This window comes from Monodon monoceros, unplaced genomic scaffold (assembly GCF_005190385.1).
Source record: "Monodon monoceros isolate NGI ecotype Baffin Bay Population unplaced genomic scaffold, NGI_Narwhal_1 Super_Scaffold_11, whole genome shotgun sequence".
NCBI lineage: Eukaryota > Metazoa > Chordata > Mammalia > Artiodactyla > Monodontidae > Monodon > Monodon monoceros.
In genome coordinates, this window is record NW_021703767.1 from 52,998,652 (window position 1) to 53,010,082 (window position 11,431).

The 11,431-nt window shown below is 36.2% G+C and overlaps 1 pseudogene; it reads left to right on the top strand.

Moving 5' to 3' along the window:
• Nucleotides 1-8,943: 8,943 nt before the first annotated feature.
• Nucleotides 8,944-9,570, top strand: LOC114890828 (annotated as a pseudogene).
• The last annotated feature ends 1,861 nt before the right edge of the window (nt 9,571-11,431 follow it).

An 11,431-nucleotide genomic window follows, 5' to 3' on the forward strand; every position in this document is an offset into this window, starting at 1 on the left:
GAAAGCTGGCCCCATGAACTTATCAATGGCTTCCCTACCCTTTGGCTTCTTGTTGGTGCTGATAGAAGAGCAGCCGGTAGAAGAGGGTGAGTGTTTATTTTGCCAGATCCCTCCCTTTCAGGTTGCTGTGTTTTGTCTGTGTATGACCTCTACCACAGGTCCCAGTTCCTGTCAGGCAACACTCCCTTACACCCACCCAGGTGGGGATGCCCCTCCCATCCTAGGTGGTAACAACTCTGTACTGCTACTCGCCCAAGTACTGCTCTATCCCTTAAACCTTGCCTTTGCCAATCATCTTTTATTAAATTCTTATCAACTATTTGACTGGACATCCTTGATTCTTGACCACATAGAAAGTTTCGTGATACAGTAGTAGATCACATTAGATTAGTAGAGTATATAGTAGTGAAATAGTAGATTAATTTTCAGTAAAGACTCCAAACAGAGACTTTTTCTTCTAAAAAGCATTCTGCTTTCTGCATTTCTCCTCAGCACCCCTGTCCTCTCAGCTGTCTTGGACTGCAGGGGAAAATGCTCCTGCTAGAGCTAAAGAACACTGACCCCTTCCTACAAATGAGGCATCACTGGAAAGTTAAAGAGGCATCTTCCCTGAGAATTTCTTAGACCTTCAAGAACAGGAATGAGAGACAGAGCTGTATCATTACATTGTTGTTCTCAGGTTTAAAAGACAGGTTAAATATATGTTCTGTTTGGTAATAAGACCAAAAGGGAGGGCTGGACATATTGACAACAAACCCTAAAATGTGGGACCCAAAGAGAACTGGACACTAGAGAGAACCATTACATGGCTTCATTATTAACAGATTATTATACCTTCTTAATTTCACCCGATCATTTATTTGCTCAGTCATGCATATAGTCATTCAACAAATATCTAAGTGATTAACTATGTTCCACAGTGCAGTGATAGGCCTTAGGAATATAACTGTCAACAAGGTAGAGTCTCTCACCTCAAGGAGCTTTGTGAAGAAGAACTACGACTGATATAAGAACACACTACACCCATTTTATAGTTTGTTAAAGATCATTCTCAATCAATCTTTGTATCACCTTCATAAAACATGAAGTCATAAGAAAAAACACTTCATGGATAGCTACCTAGAGGTACCTAAATATGGTGGCCTCTACACCATTACTATTGACAAATTCTGGTGCCTCCCTTACCAAACATGGTCAGAGTGTATTATGTGTTAAAGGGCACATTCTCATTTACAGTGGTGTCTGCCCTTCGTATAGAGGTTGGTCTGGGTACATTTCCTCTTTACTTCAACAAGTCCTGTGCACCAAGTAGATCTGGCATCTCCATAGGTTATGTGTGTATTGATATATATTTTGGTGCTCACTCTCCAAGTGTTTTTAGTGTTTCAATGTAGCCAGGCAAAAAAAAAAAAAAAAAAAATTTAATTCAAAAAACTGCTAGTTATTTTTATTATTTAAAATGCAGAAAAATGTTACTTCACTACAAAAGGTAACAGATCTAGCCTTCCAAGTTTTCCAGCACAAATACCAAATGTGAAAGTGAACTGTAGTATTGTATCCAGTTCTCTCTTTCCTTCATGTGTCTTCAACTGACTGTCCTGCAAAATAGACTTCTTTCCCAGAAACAAGAAAACTATGCTATACCTGGGTTGGGAGATCTTATAGATCCTTGCTAGATCCAAAATAATAATGATAGAAAGTAGATTAAAAATATTTACATGGTTGTAACATTTTTGATTTTTTTTTTCAACTGTAGCAACCTGTATAGTCACTTTTTTACCTCTTCTCCTTTTCCACATCGCTTTAATCTCTATTGTGAGGTGCACGCTACTAACAGAGAAAGTAAGATTAAAACTGCATATTGCTGTAGAAAGCTCAGTTTATCCTTTGAGGATTTCTTATTTTGACCACGGGGGGTAAAATTGCTTTTTTGCTTAAAGCAATCAAATGCTCTGTCAATATTGGCTGCTGTGTTTAAAATTACATATTTTAATGAATTTTAAAAGGATTGTCTGCACTTTGGGGTATATAATCAAATTATATTGAATTTCTTAACTTGCCAATTTAACCATCCATGCTGCTCTCATGGTAAAGAATGAAACTGGGCAGCAAAATTCAAACAAGGTAAGTATGGGGGTTACACAAGGAAGCAATTGGAAAACAGTTATTTCCTACTGGTTGCTTTTATATACCCTGTCTTCCATCCAAACTTACTTGTTTTCCTGCCACTGTACCTTTGTTACGGTACCAATTACATGTACAAATCCAATCTAGGCTTCAAGAACTAGTTCAATATTTTCTTAAGTATTTAATACTTTTTACATTATGTTATGTATCCTTATGTTCTTTTTGTTCTCTCTCTCACAAAAAGCTATGAGTTCTCTGAGGACAGGATATCTCTCTGGTTCACCTTTGCATCCATAGAAGCATGTAACCAAGTAGAAGCTCAAGTGAATTTGGCTAATTAATGAATGGATGGATGTGTTCTAGGCTGCAGTTTAGATTCTTCTGATTTATTTCACAAAGGATTATATTATTATTTTAATAAGATAATTACCTTAAAATGTCATTATATACTAAAATAAGGAATATACCTACTATTGATATGAAAGATTGACATGTATAAGAGATTGCCATACTGAGTGAAGTAAATCAGATGAAGACAAATATCAAATGATATCACTTATATGTGTAATCTAAAATAATGGTACAAATGGACTTATTTACAAAACAGAAATAGAGTCACAGATGTAGAAGACAAACTTACAGTTACCAAGGCGGGTAAGTGAGGGGAGGGATAAACTGGGAGATTGGAATTGACATATACACACTACTATATATAAAATAGATAACTGATACAGACCTAGTAGAGTACAGGGGACTTTACTCAATACTCTGTAATGACGTATATGGGAGAAGAATCTAAAAAAGAGTGGATATATATATATGTATAACTAATTCCCTTTAGTATACAGCAGAAACAAACACAACATTGTAAATCAAGTATACTCCGAAACAAATTTTTAAAAAAATGAGCAGAGGACCTGAATAGACATTTTTCCAAAGAAAACATACAGATGGTCAACGGACACATGAAAAGATGCTCAAAATCACTAATCATCAGAGAAATGTAAATCAAAACTGCAATGAGATCACCTCACAGCCGTCAGATGGCTATTATCAAAAAGACAACAAATAACAAGTTCTAGGGAGGATGCAGAGGAAAGGGAACACCTGTCCACTGTTGGTGGAATGTAAATTGGTGCAGCCCTACAGAAAACAGTGTGGAGGCTCTTTAAAGAACTGAAAATAGAATTACCATATAATCCAGCAATTCTACTTCTGGGTATTTATTAGAAGAAAACAAAACCACTAATTTGAAAAGATATATGGACCCCTATGTTCACTGCAGCACTATCTACAGTAGCTAAGATTTGGAAGTGACTTAAGTGCCCATTGATAGATGAATGGATAAAGAAGAAGTGATACACACACACACACACACACACACAGTGGAATACTACTCAGACATAAAAAAAGAATGAAATCTTGCCATTTGTGACAACATGGATAAATCTAGAGGGTATTAAGCTAAGTGAAATAAGTTAAAAAAAGACAAATACTGTATGATTTAACTTATATGTGGAATTTTAAAAACAAATTAACAAACTAAATAAACCAGAAACAGACTCATAGATACAGAGAACAAACTGGTTGTCACCAGGGGCAGGAGGGGTGAAAGGCTGGGCAAAATAGGTGAAGCGGATTAAGAGATACAAACTTCCAGTTATAAAATAAAAAGTCATGGGAATAAATGTACAGCCTAGGAAGTATAGTTAATAATACTGTAATAACTTTGTGTGGCGGCAGATGGTTACCAGACTTATCATGGTGATCAATTCATAATGTATATGTCAAATCACTATGTTGTACACCAGAAACTAATATAATATTGTATGTCAACTATGCTTCTATTAAAAAATAAAACAGCTTTGGATCCCAAAATAATGAGACCTATATTTGAATATTGTTACCTTGGTCAAGTTATTTATCTTCTCTGAGTTTCTCCTCTCAAATGTAAAATCAGGTTGGATGAGTAGGTTCCAAGGTTTTCTGTAACTTTAATATTCTTATTTCCATTTTTAATCCTGAAATGAAAAGAAATGATTAAAAAATTCTCGTTTGTATAAATCTTTCCACACATTACTTTATACTTACAAAACATCCCTTAATGTGGATGAGTCGATATGGAAGGAAATTAGGGCTTAGAAAAGGGTATTTAATCATTTACCCAAGGCTATATATCCAGCAAGTGAGAGTCAAAAACAGAACACATGCAAAAGCACAAGCTCCTTATCCAGTGCTTTTTCTGTGTTAGCGATCTGCTTCTCCAAAAACTAGACAATGCACACACATATAAGCTCACACACACACACACACACACACACACACACACACACACAGACTTCCTCCCTTTCTTTATATACACAGTGAGCTTGTATTTATATTGATATCTATAAGCACACAGCTGTCTGGATAAATTACTGTTTACCTTGCAGAAAGCTGGAAATATTTCAATTATTGGTTTTATGCCAATGTATAGTCCTAACCTTCACACATGAGGGCAGTTATTTGAAGAGCTGTAACATCTCCAAAACAGCGCATCTTCCCTAGACTTCTTATATTTCCAACATGCAGCTTTTACTGCAGCAGTAAGACGAACCCAAAGTTGTTTGTACATTTGCACATATTTTCACATGTAGATAAATTTAAATTAAAATATATCATAGTGGTCTCCAAGATTTTGCTGTTTACAATTTTCTATCTAACTTGGGGCTAATAGCACTTGTGCCATTCTTGGTTTGTAATTTTTAGCAATTTTTGTTTTTCACTCTATAGATGTATAAATGATCACCCTTGCTATTGTACTGGAACACTGAAGTTAAAGAAATTAAGTTTTAATAAAAATAGTTGAGTACAATATTGATGCTTATAATCTTCTTGAAATCAAGTTTTATCATCCTCCAGCTAAAGAAGATGACTTATAGACATATGGAAGTAAAAATGAAATTGTGTTTTTTCTTAATATCTTGTTTTGTCCAAATAATAATTTAAGGCAGGTTATACTGAGTCATAAAATACAGAAAGATGCAATAATTTAAAAGAATATAGTTGGAAGTTTCCAACGGCCAATAAACAAACAACAAGGTACTCAACTATATTAAATAAACTTTTGGCAAAGCATACACTGCTGTTTCTGAATGAGACAGGAGGGGGATCATTGTTTATAAAACAGTTATACTTGAGGGTTGTTTATCACAACAATAAATTTAACTTTATATTATTAATTTGAAACCATAATTAGGAACACAGCCCATTAAATGTAATAACCAAGACTACCTTCTCTTTTTTAGCACCCAAAATAATATTCACAGTAAGTTGAATGATGAAAATATAACATATGGGTATAAAAGAATAACAGTCTTTCTTTATAGCCGGAAGATGTGTATTCATCTCATTTTAACGGTATATCAAGTATTTAAGGAAAAAAATTAAAAGGTAGGTGAACACACACAAACAATGCCACTGATAAGTGAAGGTTGTTATGCAGCAGTAATGATTGGATGTCTAGGTTGAGTTCATGCAACTTTGCTAACCAGTTAACCTCAAAGCCTGAGAGAAGGTCAACATAACCTTCGAACAATTACTTCATTATGGTCAGGTTTTGCTGCAAGTTTGTAATATACAGTGGAATACCTAAACCTAAAGCCTATTTAATTTACATGTGAAAGAATGGTCAGGTAAGTCCTTTTTGGTATTTAATGAAACATGAAACAGTTATTGGGCAAATATTTTAATACATGAATCTACTGTCACTTGGGAGACTTTTAAAAGGGGGTTTCTTTAAAAAATTATGGCACTAATCACAAAGTACTATGCTTGTAGGAATGATACAGGTAAACAAATGAGCAATGTTGAAAGTCCATCATTATAAGCGGTCCTTGAATAGATCTACCAGTAAGATACCTTCCTGAATGCTTTATTCAAGTTTTGATCATTATGAAGAACTGCTTCCAGTATTCAATAAGATCAGTCTGGGATCCACAAAATTAGGTGGTTAACCTTGACCTACAGTGCTACTAAGCTTCTCAGGTAGGACAGATAAGAATTGCCACAATTTCAGTAGCCACTTTCAAACTGTGGGTAACTAATACAGATATGCAATGAAATGCTAACTAAATTATAGTCGACAGATATTTGTGCAGACTTTTCCAAATAAACTTGTTTCTCCATTCATTCCCCCATTCTCAATAGTGAAAAATGAAGTTTTTGAGAGGGACAAATTCTTTGGGAATGGATATTAAATGTAAACAAATCCTCTACTCAACAGAATTAACCACATTGGGGACACAAGAAAGGTAAGAATGAATGATCCAATAGATTCTGCTTCTTAGACCTGGAATTACTATCTGCAAGTCCCATCAAGTGGGAAAATCCTTGATTTATTCAGTCTACGCAGTCTTTCTTCAATGGCTTTTCAAGTATCTACCCCTTTGTTAGGAAAAAAAGTAAAAACAAAACCCCAAACACTTTTTTTTTTTTTTTTTTTGCGGTATGCGGGCCTCTCACTGTTGTGGTCTCTCCCGTTGCGGAGCACAGGTTCCGGACGCGCAGGCTCAGCGGCCATAGCTCACAGGCCCAGCCGCTCCGTGGCATGTGGGATCTTCCCGGACCGGGGCACGAACCCGCGTCCCCTGCATCAGCAGGCGGACTCTCAACCACTGCGCCACCAGGGAAGCCCCCAAACACTTTTTAAAAAGGGCTTCTTGATGTACGCTGTCAAATTGCATTTGGAAAAAATGTAGCAAGTTATAATCCCACCAACAGTGTATGAAAGTACCTCTATTTTGAAAAATTTTCTCTTATTTCCTAGAAGACTCCACTGGGTGCTTATCCATCTTTAATGCTTTATAAATTTACTTTTAACAAGGAGGGCAGAATAAGCTACAGATGGCAGGAGCTGCCAGAGTAACAGTGAACAATAAAAGAAAGTTGTGTGTTAGCTCACAGCACAGCAAATGTCTAGAACTGTGAATAACTGAATCCCTGAATCTGGAGGATGACTGTACTAAATACACGGGCAGTTACACGCTGTGAATTCATACTTTTGTCTGAATTGTGGAGAAAACTACACAAAGAATTGTTTCTAAGATTAATATTATTCAATATATTCATTAATGACTTAGAGGTCAAAGAAAATTTAACACTGATAAAAATGTATAAATATTAGAGAGAACAAAAGAGTAGCAAATACAAATATTTAATAAGAATACATATGAACTGGTACAACTTTGTTAAGCTACAGTTGAGTTTTAATATACTGGAGTGACCATAATACACCCAAGGACAGAAAATGCCTGACAGTGGTATACACTGTGGATGAGTATGTGGCTGTGAAGAGAGATGAGATAATTATCAAGCAGAAAATGAGTGCTTTTTTTATGTCATTTTGTTAAAGCCAATTTTGTATGGTCAGAAATTACAGCATAAAATTCACCATGACATTTTGAAAATGATTTGGAAAGACTACCTTTAAAAAATAGGGAATTGGGTTGCATTTTGTATTTTCAACAGATCTTGTAGTGTTAAACATTTTTCTCACACTTTGAGGTAGGTCAGTTATCATTTCACTTTGTAAGCGCCTGTTTCTAAACCATCAGCAGCATTTCCTAATAACCTACCATGTGTTGAGTACTGTGCTAGGTGCTATGGTAAAATATTTTGGTGAACATATATTAGGTGCACAATTAATAGCTTCATATATATAGGGAGGCCTGAAATGGCACAGATGCAAACTGAAGGCTCATATGGGAAAAGAAGATATAAAGAAAGAAATGGAATAATTAGCAACTGAAGAGGATATTATGAGCTCTTGGTGAAAAGTCATTTCAAAAAAACAAAGGACAATTACGTTAGGCTAGGTAAACACAGAAGGGGTCATTCAGACAGTATGCAAAGAGGTGAATCCAAGAACACCTCATATGAGTAACAGAAAGTGCTTAGAATCAGAGAATTCACACTCATTGCTTCATTTCCTCCAACAGAGAGATCCCAAACTCCCCTCTCCCTTTCCCACACATATATGCAAATGACCCAGAATATTCTTTGGAACCTGAAGAAGGAAGGGAGGGAGGGAGAGAAGGAAAGGGAAAGGGGATGGGAATGGGAAAGGGAAAGGGAAGGGAAAGGGAAGGAAGGAGGGAGGAGGGGTCCAGTTTGGCTGAAAGTCATGCCTTTCCCACATTCTACCACCAACTATAGAGAAAATTATTGCTGTATTTGGGATTACCAACTATAACTTAATCTCTTTTAAAAAAAGAAATTCAACTATGGAACTAAGCTCTAAATTTACCATTTTTTAAAATCGGTCTTAAATGAGTATTACTGTAGATAAGCACAGCCCAGTAGAAATATCTGTGAGGATGGAAATCCTCACAGTCCAACATGGCAGCAATTAGCCACGTGTGCTTATGCCTACTGAGCTCTTGAAATGTGATTAGTTTAACTGAGGAGCTGAATTTTTAATCTCTTTAGATTTAAACTTAAATAGCCACCTATGGGTAGTGGCTACTGTACTGGACAGCACAACTTTACATTTTAAATACTTTGAAGGCCGGGCCTTTGTAAATGACTTCATCACTCACTGAGCCCTGCGCAAGGTGGACCTCATGATAAATACTCATTAGCTGCTAAGTAACCCTGGAAAGATTCAGTAATCATAAAAACAGAAATAAGTGTAGGAGTGAGCACTCGCGTGGCTGATGGAGGCCGGAGGAGGCAGTGACTGCTGGGAGGAGAGCGTAAGGTACCGGCATTCCGGGTAAAGGGGTGCAGTAAAAGATACACATTATTGAAAAATGACATTTTAATTTAAGGCTCAAGATGCAAAATCATAAACCAGATGGTACTGTCAAGAAGAACTTAATTGAAATCATAACCAGAAAAATTAACCAACTTCCAGAAGCAGAAAGGAATCTGCTTGAAAATGGATCAACATATATTGGACTTAATGCTGCCCTCTGTGGCCTAATAGCAAATAGTCTCTTTCGATGCATCCTACATGTGACACAGGCTCGTGTAGCTGCTGGCTTACCCATGGCAGTGATCCCATTTTTGACGGCACACGTATCTTACAAAGGTTTAGTAAGTTTACCTTTGAATACAGGTGATTTACATTGTGAAACCTGTATCATAACACGAGGTGGACTGGTTGGTCTTGTTTTTGGTGGCCTGTACCCTGCTTTCTTGGCTATCCCTGTGAATGGTGACCTAGCAGCCAGGTATAGCTCAGCCCCACTACCCAAGAAAGGAAACATCTTAAATTACTGGATTAGGATTTCTAAGCCTGTCTTTAGAAAGATGTTATTTCCCATTTTGCTTCAGACTGGGTTTGCAGCATACCTTGGGTCTAGACAATATAAACTACTTATAAAGGCTCTTCAGTTACCTGAACCTGACCTAGAAATTCAGTGATGGTTAAGCAAATCTGTACACAAAAATAAAACTGTAAAAATAAAAAATAAAATAGAATAAAAAAAAGAAATAAGTGTATAGCCAACTAGAATAAGTCACTGTAAATTTAAATAGTTCTTACTTTAATTGCATAGGAAAATAGAATATATTCCAGTCATATCCATTAACAAAGCATGAGGTATTTTTAACTCATTGCAAAGTTGATAAAGAAGACCATAAGGTTTTCTCCTTGAGAGCTGCAGGCTGTGGTTTACCATCAACTTTTCAGGGCATGAGGCCAAATGCAGAGCCAGAATCAACTTCTATGGATTCTTTATTAATGTTTCACTTGGAATTCTGAGTTCTTTCTTGCCACACTGTCACTATATATGTCACAATGGTTTTTCCATCTCTCCTAAGGTTCAGACCCTTTGTTATATATGAATTTCTAACAGCATTTCAGTACAAAGTGTCTATTGCAAGATATCTTATGAGATTTTTTTAGGTGGCTCAAAAGAAACGAAGGAACATTGGTTTCTATTATGACCATACATTTAACCTAAATTTGAGTGGAAATATAAGCTGCTATTTTGGAAAAGAAAAACAAGCAATGTGTAACTCTATTTCAAAACTTCCTTCTAGTCACTTGGAATTGCACATTGGGCACCAGGATCCTCACCATCACACCACTGTAAAAACTGTTAAAAAAAACAAATTTTACTTCTCCCCTGAAAAATGTAGATCCTTTACAATTGCAGTCATGTTAGAAGGTTAACAATATTAAGCATTAAAATGTGCCACCAGTAAATGAGGTGACATAGTTAAAACTGAATAATGAAATTTGCATTTATATATCTTCTCTATTAGCCTTCCACTCAGTTTGACTTTCATTACTTTTCAAATTCCTTTAAAGAATTTCTGTATAATTGATATTTTCTTTTTTCCATAAAAGTATACAAAAGCTTTGGTATTACAGAAATGAAACCTGATTTATACACTGACAAAGAAATTATATGAATGGTGGTGATAAGTATTAGGAACTGAAGGGAATAGGACTTGAGTCCTCTAGGTTATAGAGCTCACTAAGGTAGGGGTCAAACTGAGCCAAATTTGGTGGCCTATTACATGACCATTTGTAAAATACACGCTTAGAATTTGTACACTGTACACTGTAGGGTTCAAAACTTGAAAATCAAGGATACTGACATTAGGAGGTGGGATGTTTAGATGGCCTTAGAAATGGGGAGTAAGAAGCTGGAGGGGAGATATATAGTCGATCCTAATTAACTGTGGATTCTGTATTTGTGAATCTGCCTACTTGCTACAAACTTTTTGCAGCCTCAAAATCAATAGTCATGGTGCTTTCACAGTCACGTGTGTTCACGTGCAGAGCAGAGTAGTTTGCTGCTCCCGTTCCCAGCTCAGGTCACTAGGCGATGCTCTGCATCCTTGTTTCAGCTCTCATACGTAAACAAGTGTCCTTTCCATGGTCTATTTAGTGCCCATTTTTCTGGTTTTTTTTTTTTTACCTTTACTGTTTAAAATAGCCCCCGTGTGTAGTGCAGAAGTGCTGTCTAGTGTTCCTATGTGCAAGAAGGCTGTGATGTGCCTTATGGAGAAAAGATATGTGATAGATAAGCTTTGTTTAGAAGTGAGCTAGAGCACAGTTGACTGTGAGTTCAATTTCAGTGTAAGTGAATAAACAGTATATATTAAATAAGTTGTCTTTAAACAGAAACAAAGTTATGTATTGATTGGTTGATAAGACTACTGTGACCAGAAGCTCACGGGAACCTAACTCTGTATTTCCCCTAGGAGCAATGGTTCAGTATTTGCTAATTCAGTGTTCATGGTGACTTTTAGAGAGAAACAACTATGAATAACGAGAATCAATGGTATATATTGGAGAAGTGAGGGA